The following is a 16,860-nucleotide window of genomic DNA, read 5'->3' as shown; positions in this document are numbered from 1 at the left end:
TTATATACATGTTCGGATGCGGCTCTGTAATTTTAGTCTATTATAAGTTCGCTCGGCTGCGGCTTTACAATTTTAGTCTATTAGAAGTTCTCGTTCCTGGAAAGATTTTATCTTGATACATAGGTTTTCTGTATTCAAGAAAGTTACTATATCTTTGTTGTTATTAGAAAGAAATTCACTTTTTTGGTGTCTTTCCTCTTCCTTTTTGAAAATTAAAATTAAAATTAAAATTAAAATTAAAATCAAATATGATAATGATTGTATGAATTGAAATTAGTCGTTTAGCTAATCGAACATGTTTCTAACTAGACGATTGATTTCAATTCGTACATGACATATTTGGCTTTGTAATCATAGTATGTAGTATAATTGCTTGTTCCTGGAAACATTCTACAATGACATATATGTTTGCTATATTAAAAAGTGTTATATCTTTTGTAACTACAACTTGTTGCATTCCAAAAGAAATTCACATTCATAATGCTGTTTTTTTGTCGTTTTAGGGGTGTTAGGCAAAGTTATTAAATCATGAATCGTATCGAGAATCAGTTTCCATTTTTAAGAACCGAATCATATGTCTAGTCGCGAATCAAAGATATATGGTAAATATATGCATATTGGAGTTATAGATTAATAAACTTAAATACTACCTTCGTTTCTGGAAAAATTGGTACTTTTGCTTTTTCTTTTTTACCTAAAAACCACATTGAAAAGTGATAGCACTTTCCCAGAAATGGAGTGAGTCTATGTTATTAGTGTTGTAGATATGAATAATGAAGAATGGATAACACTATTTAGTGTTCAGATCAGTGGTTAGGCACTTAGTTGGGTAGACATGGCTTTTGAGTTCGAATCTTGTGCTCTAGCGCGAGTCAAAATATTTGAAAAAAATCTTTCTAATAAAATCACATGAACCATGCATATTGAGACTTGTTTGTCTTATGAATCGGTGCAATTCGCATGAGTCAAAATCGGTGCAATTATTTACATTTAACATAAAATATTTTTTAGGATAAAATTAAAATATAAAATATTATATCTAAGTGAGATAAAATATGATAAAGTGAATAAAGAAGCAGTAAAATGATTTTTGGGATTGTATTGGGTGGGTGTTGAAGAGCCGCTGGCGGTTGGGGAAGATCTTCTCGCAGATTTTGTTAGTCTGCATGGATTTAGTTGGTTCTTGCGGTTCTAAATTAAACGCGCGGTCAAGGCTAAGTCCTATAGGCTAGCTGCTAGATTAGCAATCCAAGTCAGCTAAGGAAACCTTCTAAGTCCTATGGGAGTGCTATTCTAGCAGCTAGATTAGCAGTCCACGTCATTTGGGACCACTGTCTAGCGCTGTTTGGTTCAGCGCAACCAATTTCAGCCGTCAGATCAAATTTTGTGACCTTTGTGATTCGTGTGATATCTGTGAGCGCTGAACCATTTAGTGTAAAGGTCACTTTTTGAGCGCTGAACCATTCAGCGCAACCAATTTCAACTGTCAAATAAAATTTTGTGATTTATGTGATCTGTGTGATTTTTGTGATTTCTGTGAACGCTGAACCATTCAGCGTAAAGGTCACTTTTTGAGCGCTGAACCATTCAGCACTTCAATCTCGCTGCTAGTTCAAATGCGATCACATGCTAGGAGAGAGAACTACTGTTAACTTTTAGGCCACACTTTTTTTTTTAATTGCAACACTTAACAGCTAATCTGGCAGCTCAATCTAGCCCATAGGACTTAGTCTAATGATAGTCTTCAATCAACAAACCAACAAATTCGTTTTTCTTGTTTGTTGTGTCCATAGTGGGAGAAAAATGAACAAATCATGAATTTGTTCATTCCATAGGAACTGCTCTATTGTTTTATGGTGAGTTTGTTTGCAGAACTTAGCGTTTCCAGAAATTTATATTCCCATGGGATTACAAATTACGGGATGCATATAAATTCCTTGTGTGTTTGGTAACTCAATTAAAATTCCTAAGATTATAGAGTTTTCTTGTATGAAAGTCTTTGTATCGTTTAGCATTACCCTCAAATCTTAAAATTGGATATATATGGGATTTGGAGTTAAAAAAAAGTGGGTCCGTAAATCCCTTATAAGTTCCCCAACAAATCTCGGACTCCATATAGAGGATTTGCTGGAAAACTGAATTGCGTAAGAAACGTGATTCCAAAGACTCGGGAAACCAAACATACAAAGGAAAACTTAATTCTACCAAATCCCTTAGACCCATAAATTCCATCTTTAAAATTCTACATCCAAACCCACCATTAAAATTAAATTCTAAATCAAATATGACAGTGATGTATGAATTGAAACCAGTTGCTAGTCTAGTATAACTTCTCGTTCCAGGGAAGATTTTATCTTATTGTATATGTTTTATATTATTAAGAAAGTTATTTCTTTCTGAAAGTACGATTTGTTGCTTTAAGAAAGAAATTCACAATTTTTATGTTTTTTCTCTTAGCAACAAATTCACAATTTTTATGCTTTTTCTCTTGTTATTTTGAGAATTCGGATCTTAATATTAAAATCAAATATAGGAATGATTGTACAAATTGAAATTGGTGGTCTATCTAATTGAACTGGCTTCTAGCTAAGTAATTTTAGTTTGGCTGGTGCAAGTCCCTCTAAAACCGAGGTGCACATTCTCGATGTTCCCCGCTGTTCCTATTGGTGGAATTTGAGTAGAAAACCGGCTGGAAAACCACTTTTAGAATTTCAGTTTTCAACTAAAATATTTCCTATTTTTTACTAGTTAATTTTCTCTTTCCCTTCTATTCTTTATCATTATAAAGTAAATAATACAGTTGAGTTCAACTTCATGTCTAAAATTCAAGAACAGAGAAGATTCAAAGATGGAGATGATGAACGGTGGAATACATAACCCATCGTTTTTCTTATCTCACTTTCTTGTATTATAATTCCAAATAGCTTCGGTTAATCTTCAATTTTAGCACATGATGTCTGCAGACAAAAGTTTACATTCATATCATATGTAAACAAAATAGCTTAATTGGCTGTAATGCTTAACAAAATACAACACCGTCAATCTTTATCCATGAAAGAAATCTGTTTCTTCCTTGATTAAAAATCTGAAAACCATCAAGCTGAAATTACATCTAAATTTAACGTTGTGTATATTTTTCTATGAAACAACAGATTTCCAGATGCAAATCCTAACCAATATATCGAAAATCTTAAATGGGTAAGATCTGTTAGTTCAATTGCAAACAAAAGATTGTTGGTTTGTAGATCCAATTGAACACCCTAAAGAATATTGAACAATAGAAAGAAAGGAATATATAAAACAACAGCTTAATAGAAAGCTCTCTATAAATTTAATTTGTTAATTTATTCACCAATTTCATGGTGATTCACGCCATGGATGCAGTATGGAAAGAAATACGGAAAACACAGAGGGAGTGAGAGAAAAATGGAAGACGTGTTAATGATTTTCGTAGTAAATTCTGCAGCTTTTTTTTTCATTTGACTTTCAGCGTTAGATCAACAATAAATATGTTGTTTTCAGAAAGAAAATTTACATTTTTGATTGGTTTTCTCTTGATTGTTGGCACAACACAGTCGCGCCTGTGCACTTTTTGAGATACATCTGGACCTCGTTTAGTTGGATTATTCAAATCACACCTATTGAAAACAACTGAAACTACTATTGCTCTGAGAAAATGATTTTTAGTCTCCCGCACTCAGTGTTAGGTTTGGGCAAGTTCTTCATTTTTCAGTGCAAATTTTCTTAGTTTTTAGTACACCGTGACATTATTGGGGCTTGGGGATTTGTTTCTGTATAACCCGCCAACAATCTTTTCTGTTAAAAGAGAGCTATGTCTTTTGTAATTTTCTTGAATATTCATTTTATCGCTGATTTGCTTAGAGATGAGTAGCACTAGCATCATGATGGTTAACCGAATGCCCAGTATTTCAGTTTTTGTAACATTCCCTTTCTCTGGGCTTAAGAGAATACTTTATCTTTTTGCAGCATAAAAAAAAACAACAGTAAGGGGCGTGAATATTTGCAGTTGTTGATCGCGCAGCCACTAGTACCAAGCAGCGAAAATAGGATCACTTTTGAAGGCTAGTAAATAGAGAGGTATGACTGTTATATATCCTATCTTCATTGTTAAAATTTCATTTCAATCATGTGAAAATGATGCATTTTTCAATATCATTTAAGACTCGTGCAAAGATCACTAGCATTGCTTTCCAATCATCTCCAGATCGTTCTCATTGATGATTAATCATTATGGATCTTCAACTGTTTCAATTTCAACTTTACCTTCAATCTCAATTCTGAATTCTTCAATTTCTTTTGCTTAGCAGATTCGTCTTTGAGTTTCGTTTTCTATTTGTTGACTTCACTTTTCTTTTCGTTCCTTGTTTTGATTTACTACAACATCTTGCTTCCATGAATGTTTTGGTGTGGTTTCCTAGATTTTCCTGCTTGCTAACTTCAGGTTTCGTTGTATTGCTTCCATATTTTCTGACTCACATCTATTGCTGATACATATAAACGGTGCTTGTGCACATAATTCTCCTGCTTTACTAGGACAAGTAAGAATGCACGTCCACAGCAAACGTCTTTCGTATCCTCTATTTTTGTTACGGACTTCGGTGTTGTTAATTTTTCTCACTTGTCTTTTCTAAACTTTTCGGTCCGTTTAAACGGGCTAAATTAACTGTGATACGCTTAAAATACTAAATCCAATTCTTATGCGTTGGATAACCGGTGCAATGATGGCGCAACATTTTTACAAATCACGTCACATTTTGTTCTTTCTTGTTACACCTTATTATTTTTATATTTTTGTCCGTGAAAATTTGCCACGTTCGGATAGACCACCTATTTATTCATTCCACGTATTCTGAAAAACGGTGCATGTCACACATGCGTAAACAATGTAACCAACCGTGATGGCAATACAGTAATTTCAGTATATCAATAACTTAGGTCAACATTTGGATCAGAAGCTCACAATTTTCCGCTGTTTTTTTTCTTTTTTGCATTTTTATGTGTTTCCCAAATTTATATTTGTCTCACTGGTTACATTTGTATGTATGCTGTTTTCATTTGTATGTATGCTGTTTTCAGTTAGTTAGCCGGGTCATAGTTCAGTGTTCTTTTCTCCAAAATAAAACTCATATGCTGTTTTCATTATATACAAGTAAATGTAGTTGATGGCGTCCTGTTTTTTTCTTCTGATTTGTCGAAAATCATTGTTACAAAGTTTTGTAACAATGCTCGTGCAGTCTCATTGTTATAGAACTGCTCTATTTTGGTCATATACAGTGTGGGTTCTGCATAAAACTTATTTGTTTGCATTATATCTAAACATTTTTGTGCAAACTGCAGGTGAAACATGTGCAAGAACTGATGTGTGTTCTCTGGATTCTGAAAGCAATACTCATCAGGATGATGCAGACTCCGGAGGCTCCCAGGAAGGCAAAGGTAGCCTTGTTGTTGTTTTGTCTTTGCAGTTTGTCCATGTTTTATCTCCCTTGCTAGTTTCCATGCCAGCGTTATTTTTGAGGAATCCGCAAAACATTAGCACAAAACTAGTATACATAGACCAAAGTCAACTTTATTTTGCCACGTGTCTAACTTTTACATCTTTTACTATGTGACACCTCAAGCATTTTATAATGACACATATTAACAATATATATGAGACGCCAGGCATTATTTACTAATGACACGTGTTAATCTTTGCCCTGTCTTACCGTTATATGACACTTGGAGGTGACAGAATCTGTCAATTTGTTCGTCTCTCACTAGGATTCTTTTGTCCTAGGTTTTAGTTTGATTACTAAACTATGTGATTTCAATTTGTACTTGCAGTAGTATTAGTTTTCTGTTTCTGATTTAATACAGTATAGTAGATTACCTTTTCTAGTCCAGTTCTGTTTCCCAGTTTCGATGATTTCCTCTTTTCAGTTTCGGTGTTGTTTTAGCAATCATCCAAGCCTATAAATAATAACAAGGTCTAGCATTGTAGATGTGTACACATATATCTCACTATCAGACACGTGTATATAAAGAGGCACGTGGAAAGCATGCAGACCAAAAACATCGAAACATGATGGGTCACGAAACACCAAATAAACCCCGAGGAGTTATTTTATCTCATCCCCAAAAGAGAAAGCCAAGATCAACGGTGGAGAGAAAGTTAGCTGACACGGACTGACAGGGGCAGAAAACACTTGTCTGACACGAGCAGACCCCTCAACTACCCACATTAAACACTCCGAGCAGTGCACGTGTCGACCAACCTGTGGAACGAGCGAGGATGCCTCTGCGGGATCAAGGGGGAAACGCAGACCTCCGCGCGACGGACGCAAGGACACAAGAAGATAAGGTTCCAACGGTCTTCAGAGATGGGTCCCACGTTCTAACCTTATAAATACCCAATCTCCACCAAGAGGAAGGGGGATCGAAAAACATCAGGAAGGGAAGGAGAGAGAGAGAGAGAAATAGCAAAGGTAAGTTAATCCCTGAGAGGAGAGAAACATGTAAACCCCAAAAATCATTCAACTATTCGTGTAACCGTGAAGAACATAGTAGAACAACAAATCCCGTGGATGTAGGCCTTAGTGCTGAACCACGTAAACCTTGGTCTTATTTACATTTCAGCACTTTACATTCATTTAGCTCCGCACGTGTTTGCTTATGTGTTTTGTTTTCCTTAATACTTATATCCCATGCACAATCGCCACGCCTGGAGTGGTTGGAGGAGGCCATGATAAACCCGAAGGTTTTGATCCAATGAATCAACACCAGGGTACCATCATCATAATCTCCTTAGATGTTAAAGAATGATTGTGAGTTGGCGCTAGAAACAGGGACTTCGTCCCGGTAAAAGATTTATCTTGTCCTGTGATTTCATTTTAATTTGGCATATGATTGCTCTGATTTTATCAGCTCGGACCGTATAGATCATTCGTCAACTGTATTATGTTCAAAAACCCACCTTTGGTCTTCGATAAGAGTTATTGTTCTAAGCGGGTTATTGTTCTAATCCATCGGATTTACAATTTTCGTAGTTTTTATACTAAGGATCGCTTTTAATAAAACTCTAACCCGTAGTTTATAACCTGCGGGTATTAATTCCCTCTTGAAAAATTGTATTTCGCCAACTAACCCGCTTCACGCGGATATTCCCGTTTCTGTTGTTTGAAATAACTTATGCAGAGAGAACGTGTTGTGAGTAAAGAAGGCAAGTTTACGCGAGATTTCAGTATCAACAAAAGGGCACGTGATGGAAAAGACGCAGGAAGCAGGAAAATCCAAAGCTTTGTCAAAAGAAACGCCCAGGACAACCCCGATCATCACCCGAAGCAAGCAGAAAGGAGATAAAGCTAAAGTGACCAATCGAAGGCAAGATACTGCAGAAATCACTTCACCCATGAACGCTAATTCAGTTGCAGCGGCGGCTCTCAGAGCAGCAACGATAAAATACGGGGAGGCTGCGGTAGTTCCGAAGGCTGCGGAGGCTAGCAATACCTTCGCCATGAGTCAACTTAATCAACCAAGAGAAAGGGTGGATGAATCCCGAACATTCCAACCCGCGCACCTGCTAACCTTTGGAATGCCGCTAACAAATAATCAGAATCAAACCATACCGGCGGCTCTGGCACCGCAGAGGGGCGCTCACTCCAATTTGGAAACACCAGCAACCGAAGCTGAACCCCTGCCACCTTTAGTACAGACCATGGAGGAGGGCGGTACCACGGCTGTAGCGGCACGCGCTGGGACTCCCAATCAGGGGTCCAACCAATCACACCGACTAATGGCTGAGCTTGAGGAACTGAGGAAGAACCAGCAGGTTTACGCAGAAGCTGTAGCTCTGTTGGCCAGAGAAAATCAAGATTTAAAGGAGCGGATTGCTCTAAGCATGAAGAACAGCCAACAACTTGATGAAGCAAGCTCCAAAGCACCAGAGCCAAACCAAGACTGTAGAGTCGTCCTAGCGGCTAATGAAGACGTAACAAGGAGACGTAGCGTATCCGACCCGGATTATGACGATGGAGAGTCAGACGGTGATGAGCGGAAGAATTTAGAGCACCAACGCGCAATGGAGGAACTACGAGATGAGATGATGGAAGAGATCAGGCAATTAAAAAATAAACAAGGTGGGGAAAGGTTAGAGGAGGTCATGAGAGAAGCTAACTCCACGCCCCTAACGCATCGCTTGGCCAACACCCCTATTCCACTGAAATGCCCTGTCCCGACGTTCGAATGCTATGATGGATCCAGCGACCCTGCTGCACATATTCGGTACTACAACCGTGTCTTAGCTAGATGGGGTCAGAACGACGCCGTACTCTGTAGATACTTCCCGTCAAGCTTGAAGGGATCGGCGTTATCATGGTTTGACAATCTGCCACCAAACTCCATCCACTCATATGACCAACTCGCAGAGAAATTCTTAAGAACATACATGTACAACAAGACTGTAAACACCGGGATGGATAAGCTCTTTTCACTAGCAATTGGCTACAAGGAAACCACGAGGGAATACACAAACAGATGGCATAAGATCTGCCAAGCCATAGGGAGCGTGGACCCAGTGGTAAGCATCAACTGCTATAAATGGGGCTTAGACCGAATGAGTCCCCTATTTGTTGAAATTCACGGGAGCGTGCCCAAGACAGAAGGAGATCTCCGAATAATTATCGAGAAGCAGGCTCGACTTGAAGAAATTCAACGAGAAAACCCGAGGGCATATCCGCAGAGGTCTCACCGCACCAATTCAGCGGAACAAACCAATGGGACCAAAAGGGGTTGCTCAGATGAGAGACCTCACGAAGATAGGAAGGAACGGAGGGATGAACGAAGTACAGGCGACCGAAAATTCGAAGATCAAGTTTACACGAAACTCAACGCTAGCTATGCTCGTATCCTACGAGAAATCAAAGGGAGGGAAAACTTAGAGTGGCCATGGTCTAAGGGAAAGCATCCCCTGAGATCCGAGAAGTCTAAAGATTACTGTGAGTATCACTGTTTCAACGGACACCAGACCGAAAAATGCAAGAACCTTAAAATAATGATCCAAAAATTAATTGATGCGGGAGAGCTCAAACATTACATACGAAAGGAGGTTACCGAGGACAGATCCAAACGAACCAAACCAGTCCAACTTCCGGAAGAAAACCGAACAATCAACACCATCTCGTGTTCCGAAGCCACAGGACCCTCACTCACAGCGCAGATTTGAAAAAGGTTACGGAAGCAATTCGAAGACCGCTGCGAGTTATATCAGGTCGATGGGATAGCAGTGGACGAACACGAAGAATGGATGGAATCTCCTGTCATCTTCGATGCCGAGGATATCGAAGAAGATATGGAAGACCATAACGATCCCTTGGTCCTAACATTACCAGTAGCTGGATGTAACCTCAAAAAGATCCTCATAGACGGGGGAAGCTCTGTAAATGTCCTATTCTATGATGCATTCAAACGGATGAAGCTCCAGGATGAACAGTTGATGACCTCTTATCACACCATCTACGGATTCAATGGAGCAGCCACGAAGCCCTTGGGAGACATCGTGTTACAGGTCAACGCAGGGCCCATGAAACTGGATACCCGATTCAGTGTGGTGGACACCCCTTCCCCCTACAACGCCATTATTGGACTACAATGGGTACACAAGCTCAAAGGAGTTGCGGCAACATACCACCAATACCTCAGATTTCCAACACCTGAGGGAATAATGGAGATCAAGGGAGATCGAATCGCTACCTGAGAATGCCAGGCCACTCAGGATCATATCGACAATGAGCAAGAAGAGCAGCGAAAAATCCGAAGAGTAAGAAATCAAGAAACCGCGAAAGAGAAAGCCGTAGACCTATTCCTTAAGGAAACTACAGGAAAAGGCTTGACGAAAGATCGTAATGACCAAGGCTCGGAAACAAGTACCTCAACAACCAGCGAAGAGCAGAAACACGCTAAATAGCAATTAAAGAGCGCCCCAGTTCTCGGAGACCCGAAGCCTGTGTTCACGCCAGTAGAACCCATAAAGGAAATCAACATAGGAACGGAAGAAGACCCGAAGATGGTCAAAATTGGGACCATCAGGAACGAAGGAAGAGAACATTCCTTAACCAAATTACTTAAGGAATATGCGGATGTGTTCGCCTGGAAGTTAGGAGATATGCCGGGGATTGACCCAAAAGTAATCCAACATGAACTACGCATCAAACCGGGCACACCCCCGTTCAGGCAGAAAATACGAAAAGTGGCTCCAGAATATCATAAGGCGGTAGAAACAGAACTTCGGAAGCTACTAGATGCAGGATTTATCAAGGAAGTCAAATACCCTACCTGGATCTCCAACATGGTCATTGTTCCTAAGAAAAATGGAGGGGTTAGAATATGCATCGACTTTACTAATCTCAACAAGGCATGTCCAAAGGACAGCTATCCCCTGCCGAGCATAGATCAACTGGTTGAAGCAGTTGAAGGGTACGAAGAGCTGTCATTCATGGACGGATATTCTGGTTACAACCAAGTAGCCCTGGCAGAAGAAGATCAGCCACACACAGTGTTCTATACCCCACATGGCCTTTATTGCTATACCAGAATGCCTTTCGGGCTCCGAAACGCAGGGGCAACATACCAAAGGATGGTCGATGCTATCTTCAAGCCATGGATTGGAGGAACCCTAGAAGTCTACGTGGACGACATGCTCGTCAAAAGAAAGCTGCGTAAAAATCACCACCAGGACCTGAGGAATATCTTCGAAGCAATGAGACAGCATCACATGAAAGTGAATCCGGAGAAATGTACTTTCGGTGTCACCTCGGGGAAGTTCCTCGGGTATCTGGTGACGAAAAGGGGCATCGAGGTAGACCCAGCTAAGATTCAATCCATAGTAGAGATGCCGTCACCAAAGAATCTGAAGGAAGTGCAGAAGCTCAATGGGTCCATAGCAGCGTTGGGCAGATTTATTGCACGGTCCTCGGACAAATGCAAACATTTCTTCAATATTCTTAAAAAAGGGAGCAGGTTCGAATGGACCGCTGAATGCGAGGAAGCATTCCAAAAAATCAAAGAACATCTAGTTTCAATCCCAATCCTGCAGAAACCAGACCCTGATGAAGTTTTGGCACTGTACATAGCAGCAACAGAGGACGCAGTCAGCGCGGTATTAGTCAAGACCAATACAAAGGTAGAACAGCCTATCTATTCTTCGGTGGGAGTATAGCACCGGAACCATCCTCCTCGTCTCCCTCTATGACGTCCAGGGCATAAGGAAAGTTCATGCCCGCAAAGTTCAGACGCCAGGGGCAGAAATCTCCATAGCGAACAGGAGGAGATTCGCGCGGCTTACTATTCTCGGTAGGCCGCCAACCGCGGGGAGATGCATCCACCTTCAGGAGGAGAAGAAAATCTGCGTACCTGCGTACTCCTAGAATATGCATCCACCTTCAGGGTATACGAGCCTTCGATTGCATCTCAATTCTCCTTCGCTACCAATCAAGATGTGATGGAAGAAAATATCGAAGACCAGGTAGGAGAAGACATCCATAATGACTTTGATGAAGAAGACATCCTGTCAAGAGCAAATCAAGACGAAGACTTCAGCAACGAAGATGACTGGAGGGTGACAATACAGGCCTTTCTCGGAAAAGGAAGCTTACCTGCGGATCGGAAACTAGCTAGGAAGATGCTCTCCAAAGTGGGAAGATATGATCTTCGGGAGGGGGTCCTGTATAGAAAATCCTTCCTTGGACCATTACTACGCTGCTTGTCCCGGAAAGAGGGGCATCGAATTCTAAATGATATCCACTATGGTGACGCGGGGAATCATAGCGGCATGAGATCACTGGTTGACAAGGAAAAAACGCAAGGATATTACTGGCCGACCATGATACAAGATGCTGCGAGGATGTCCCGATGATGTGAAGAATGTCAGCGCTTCGCGAAAAAAATCCACGCGCCGGCAACAATGTTAAACTCTGTCGATAGCCCGTGGCCATTTGCAAAATGGGGCGTAGACATCGTCGGGCCTTTCATCGAAGGATCAGGGAAGAGACGATTTTTGATAGTAGCCACAAACTACTTCAGTAAATGGGTGGAGGCTAAGGCCTTGGCCAGGATCAGAGACGCGGATGTGTTCACTTTCATATTCCAGAACATCATTTGCAGATTTGGTATACCTGCGGAAATTGTATCTGATAACGGTAAGCAATTGCAGGGAAAAAATATAGACATGCTCTTCGACACCTTCAAAATAAGAAAGAACAAGTCCACCCCCTTATACCCTCAAAGCAACGGACAAGCGGAAGCTACCAACAAGACCCTCGCCCTTATACTCAAAAAACAATTAGACGAGCATAAGGGAAGATGGTGCGAACAACTGCACAATGTCTTATGGGCATACATGACAACACGAAGATCCGCTACCGGGGAATCCCCGTTTCTTCTAACTTATGGAGCTGAAGCAGTCATACCTACGGAAATCCTCATGCCAACCACGAAGACCGAAGCTTGGGAGAAAAACCTCACAACAGATATGATGTTAGAAAGGTTGGACGACTTGGAAGGAAGAAGGGAAGTAGCATTGCAAAAGATGGAAAATTATCAACGAAGACTAGCAAGGGAGTACAACAAAAAGGTAAAGCTACGGAATTTTGTAGAGGGACAGTATGTGTTGAGAACAATCCCACGGTATCAGCAAGAAAAGAAATGGGGAAAGTTAGCACCTACATGGGGAGGACCTTTTATGATCCACGACATTGCGGGTAACGGTTCCTACTACCTTCGTAATCTAAAAGGCGAGGTCCTCCGGCATCCTTGGAATGCTAAATGGCTCAAACCATACTTCCCATAGAAGCAACGCAGATTTGAATCTGCTTAGAGTGTACCAGAAGAAGAAGGGAGCCTGACCGCTCCACATGTTTCTATCTCTGGAAGAGGAATTGCAGACCTCAACTTATCAATCAAACAAGCTTTCAAATTATCTCAGTGGAATCTACCTACAATATTGGGGAAAGTAGTTAATCTACAATCTCTCAGGGCTCCCCCATCAGTGTCCATAAGTGTAGGACCAGGGGGAAGGCACCCAGCAGAAAGAGATACCCAACCAATCTTAAGGCAACGGGTCGACGGAATGGGTGCGTAAATATTTTAATCCCATATCCTAGAACGTTTCCCCGGCCCCCACCGTCTGGGAATCCTATGGCCCAGGATTCGCCAGCGGGGTGACAGGTCTCAAGACGATCACGAAGGTATATCAAGAGAGGATTCATTTCATAAAAGGTGATTACAACAAGTGAAAATCTAAAGCCAAGGATACACAGTCAAAAAATATTCCTTTTACAGGATCATCAGCAAAAAATATCCTTGTTACATGATTACAAAAAGTATAATGATGCCGCGGATCCTACAAAACGCTGCGATCTCTATCTATGTGGCGGCCCCATCGGCAGGATTATTCCGAAGACTTGATGGGACGCTCCCACCAGAAGAAGGGCCCGAGGAGCTGGGCAAGGCAGAAGGAACGGGACGACGAGGATAGTTCTTCACGAGACCATGTTCATTCCTTAGGCCAAGTTCTATCCTCTCCAGCATCTTGTTCGTCTCCTCAGCCAATTGACAACGAGCCCTGTGTTTAATAACTGTTGTCCGCTGTTGGGCTTGGGATAATAACGAAGATAGCCGATTCACTTCTCCAGAATCAACACCAACGGCCTCCTCGCGGGTTGCTGCTAAATTCTTGAAGCGATTGGTCTGTTCTTCCTGCTGCGCTAAGGACGATTGAGCCTTTTCAAGTTTTTCATTTGTGACGCGAAGGCGTCCCTCGAGCTCTGAAAAAGACAACACCACGGAGTTAGCGTAGAAAAAAGACAAGGTCACACTCGATGAAATGGGATTATACCTTCGACACAAGCCGAAGCTTCTTCATACTCATTAACAACCGCATCTCGCGCTTCATCAAGATGATCATATTCCGCGAATAATTTCTTATAGTCTAGTTGAAGGTTGGTGAGAGTAAATTGACAGGCATCTAATTCTACCTGCTTCATCGAGTCCATATGACGAAGGTGGTCGACCTCTTTATTTATCTCTGAGACCCCTTTGCTGAGTCTGTACATGCACACTTCGAGATTCCTCTCAGACTCAGCATGACAAGCTACGTCGGAACGAGACGCGGAAAGAGCATTGCTGAGAGCGTAGACTTCAGCACGAGCGTCATCTCTTTCTCTGACAAGACAGAGCATATTATCCTGGACCCCTGAAAGAGGAATGGATCGAGCCGTCTGTAATTCTTCTTCCAACCGCTGAATCCTAGATTCCAACAAGGAAGTGCGCTCACGGGCTTCCCGCAGACTATCACGGGTCCACAGCAATGTGCCATTAAATAAAGCACGATCATGGTTATACAGATTTTGCATGTCGACCATCTGAACATGCCGCGCGCGCCATACCTCGGCCCGAGCATCCCATTTCTTAGCTTCACTCTTAATTTTCTCAACCAAATCTCTAATACGAGATTTTTGCCGAACTCTTTCGTTTCGAAGCCATATCAGCTCGGGGACGCCACCCACTGGAGATAGGGTGGGGAGACTCAGACAGAACAACTAAGAGATAAAAGAATGACGACATACGGCGAGGGAAAAGAACCAAACCTGTGAAAGCGGAAACTTGGCTACGAGTTTGCTCTAACTCCGCGCGCACTGCAACAAGTTCTGGCCGAAGATCAGCCTCTGCTTCACCCAGCTTTTCTTTTTCCTTAAGGCTTTTCTTCAGCTCTTCAATTTCCACCTCAGCCGCAGATAATTCCTTTTCTCGATGACGAATCTTAGCCTCGAGCTTCAGAGATTTCGCTTTGAAGAACTGATACAGCACGTGGTTACAATGCTCGCTCCTCATCATCTACACATCAAGATAACAACATTATTTCACCGAAGCGTCTGATCGTCACGTAGAAGTGTGTACGAAAATTTACCTCAAGCACACGCTGCTGCGGAAAGTCATATTGATACCCGTCGGCGATGGCCATCATATCGGCAACGGAAGTGGGAGGCTCCGGCACGAGGGTAGCTTCGGGAACAGTCAACCTTTTTCCCCAGGCTTCAGACACCTGCGCCTTTGAAGACATCTCCATCATGCGACGGGTATACGCGGTGGATTCCTTTTCCCCAGCGACCACAGGAGCGGGATGAGAGACAAACAGAAGATTCTTTTCCTTAAACCAATCCATGATGGCGTCCTCACCCTCAGACGTCGGCGACTGGGGAAGACTATCGGAGGGCGCGTCAACGATAGATTTTCCCTTCTCTGACTCGACCCCCTCAGCATGCTCCTCCGCGCCTACATGCACAACAGGCTCCTCCGCACCAACATCTTCTACAGTAGCATCCCCATTACCATCACCACCAAGAACATCCCAATCATCATTGGGGGAAAGTAAAGAGAAGTCCTCGGGAAAATCGAGGGCTTAGTCAAAAAACTCCCCCGTGGAATACATCCGATCAAAAGAAAATTCTTGAGAAGTGGGAAGGGTATCCGCGACATCACCAGCAGGGACGGAAACATCCCCGATGACAACGTCATCAGCCACCACAACTTTGTTCCTTCCTTCATCACCAGCGTGACCAGCGAAGACCTCTTCTCCGACATTGATAGGGGAAGTACCAGTACGTTCCTCCCCATCTGTAATCTCGTCCTCAGCAAACTCTTCGTTCACTGGACTAGTAACTTCTTCTTGGGCCTCAACCTCGCCCATCACCGTAGTAGAAGACTGCTTCGGCCTAATCTTTTTCTTCTTCAATACCTGAAACCAACACCACAAAAAGAATTATTTTTCCCGTCTGATGGAAGTTCCAAAAAAGAAGCGCAGCTAGAATCTGCGTACCTGAGCAGCTGAGATATTCTTCGGTGGGAGTATAGCACCGGAACCATCCTCCTCGTCTCCCTCTATGACGTCCAGGGCATAAGGAAAGTTCATGCCCGCAAAGTTCAGAAGCCAGGGGCAGAAATCTCCATAGCGAACAGGAGGAGATTCGCGCGGCTTACTATTCTCGGTAGGCCGCCAACCGCGGGGACCGGGAATCCAACCGTAAGACCACGGACCAACTATCTCGATAACGGTGGCGTGCCACTCGTAATCATGATCGCGCTTGATCCTCTATCGCGCGGGGAAGAGTTTCCGACGACTGGACGCCTCCGTGCCAGGAACATACTTCAGCTTGGCATCGCTGACCTCATTTAACAGACGAATCTCGCCTCGAGGAGCAGGGAGATTCCGAAGGCTGACACTCCACGGCTTGCGATTCCTACTATTGACGTAATCCCCAAAGGAGTTATTGAAATTCTCAGGAGTATACCATTCCTTCTCCATGGGATTGGGAACGTAACAAGTCATCGACGTTTCCCCCTTACTCCGCAGATAGCATTCCTTCTTGGCGCGGAGATAATTCCCCGATAGTTGGGATACGGAACGGCTATGAGTATTGGTGGAAGAACCCTCACGACTAGCGAGCACGTCGTAGTAGAAGGAATCACCGGATTTGTACAACGGCAGCATCAGACCAGCCTCGAATGCCCCAACCGTCGTTAACAAATGAAACTCATCGAATTCGTACTTGGAGATAAGCTCATACGTAATATCATCCTCAGGGGCATAGAAACGAACCCCGAAGGCTTGAAGCTCATGCTTTTCCTTGAATATTTCAAGATCGATATGCTTGAAGGTTACTTTTTTCCTGCTAACAGAGACACTGCGTATCAAGGGAGCAGCCTCATCCTCCTCGGCGGGGCCGGATGAACTAACGAACGCTTCCGAAGCTTTTCTCTTCACGGGAGGATTCTTTGAAGATTCAACCCTAGGAGCTACGCTCTTCGTAT

Source organism: Papaver somniferum, chromosome 8 (genome assembly GCF_003573695.1).
Source record: "Papaver somniferum cultivar HN1 chromosome 8, ASM357369v1, whole genome shotgun sequence".
NCBI lineage: Eukaryota > Viridiplantae > Streptophyta > Magnoliopsida > Ranunculales > Papaveraceae > Papaver > Papaver somniferum.
Note: the sequence above shows the minus strand (reverse complement) of the source record.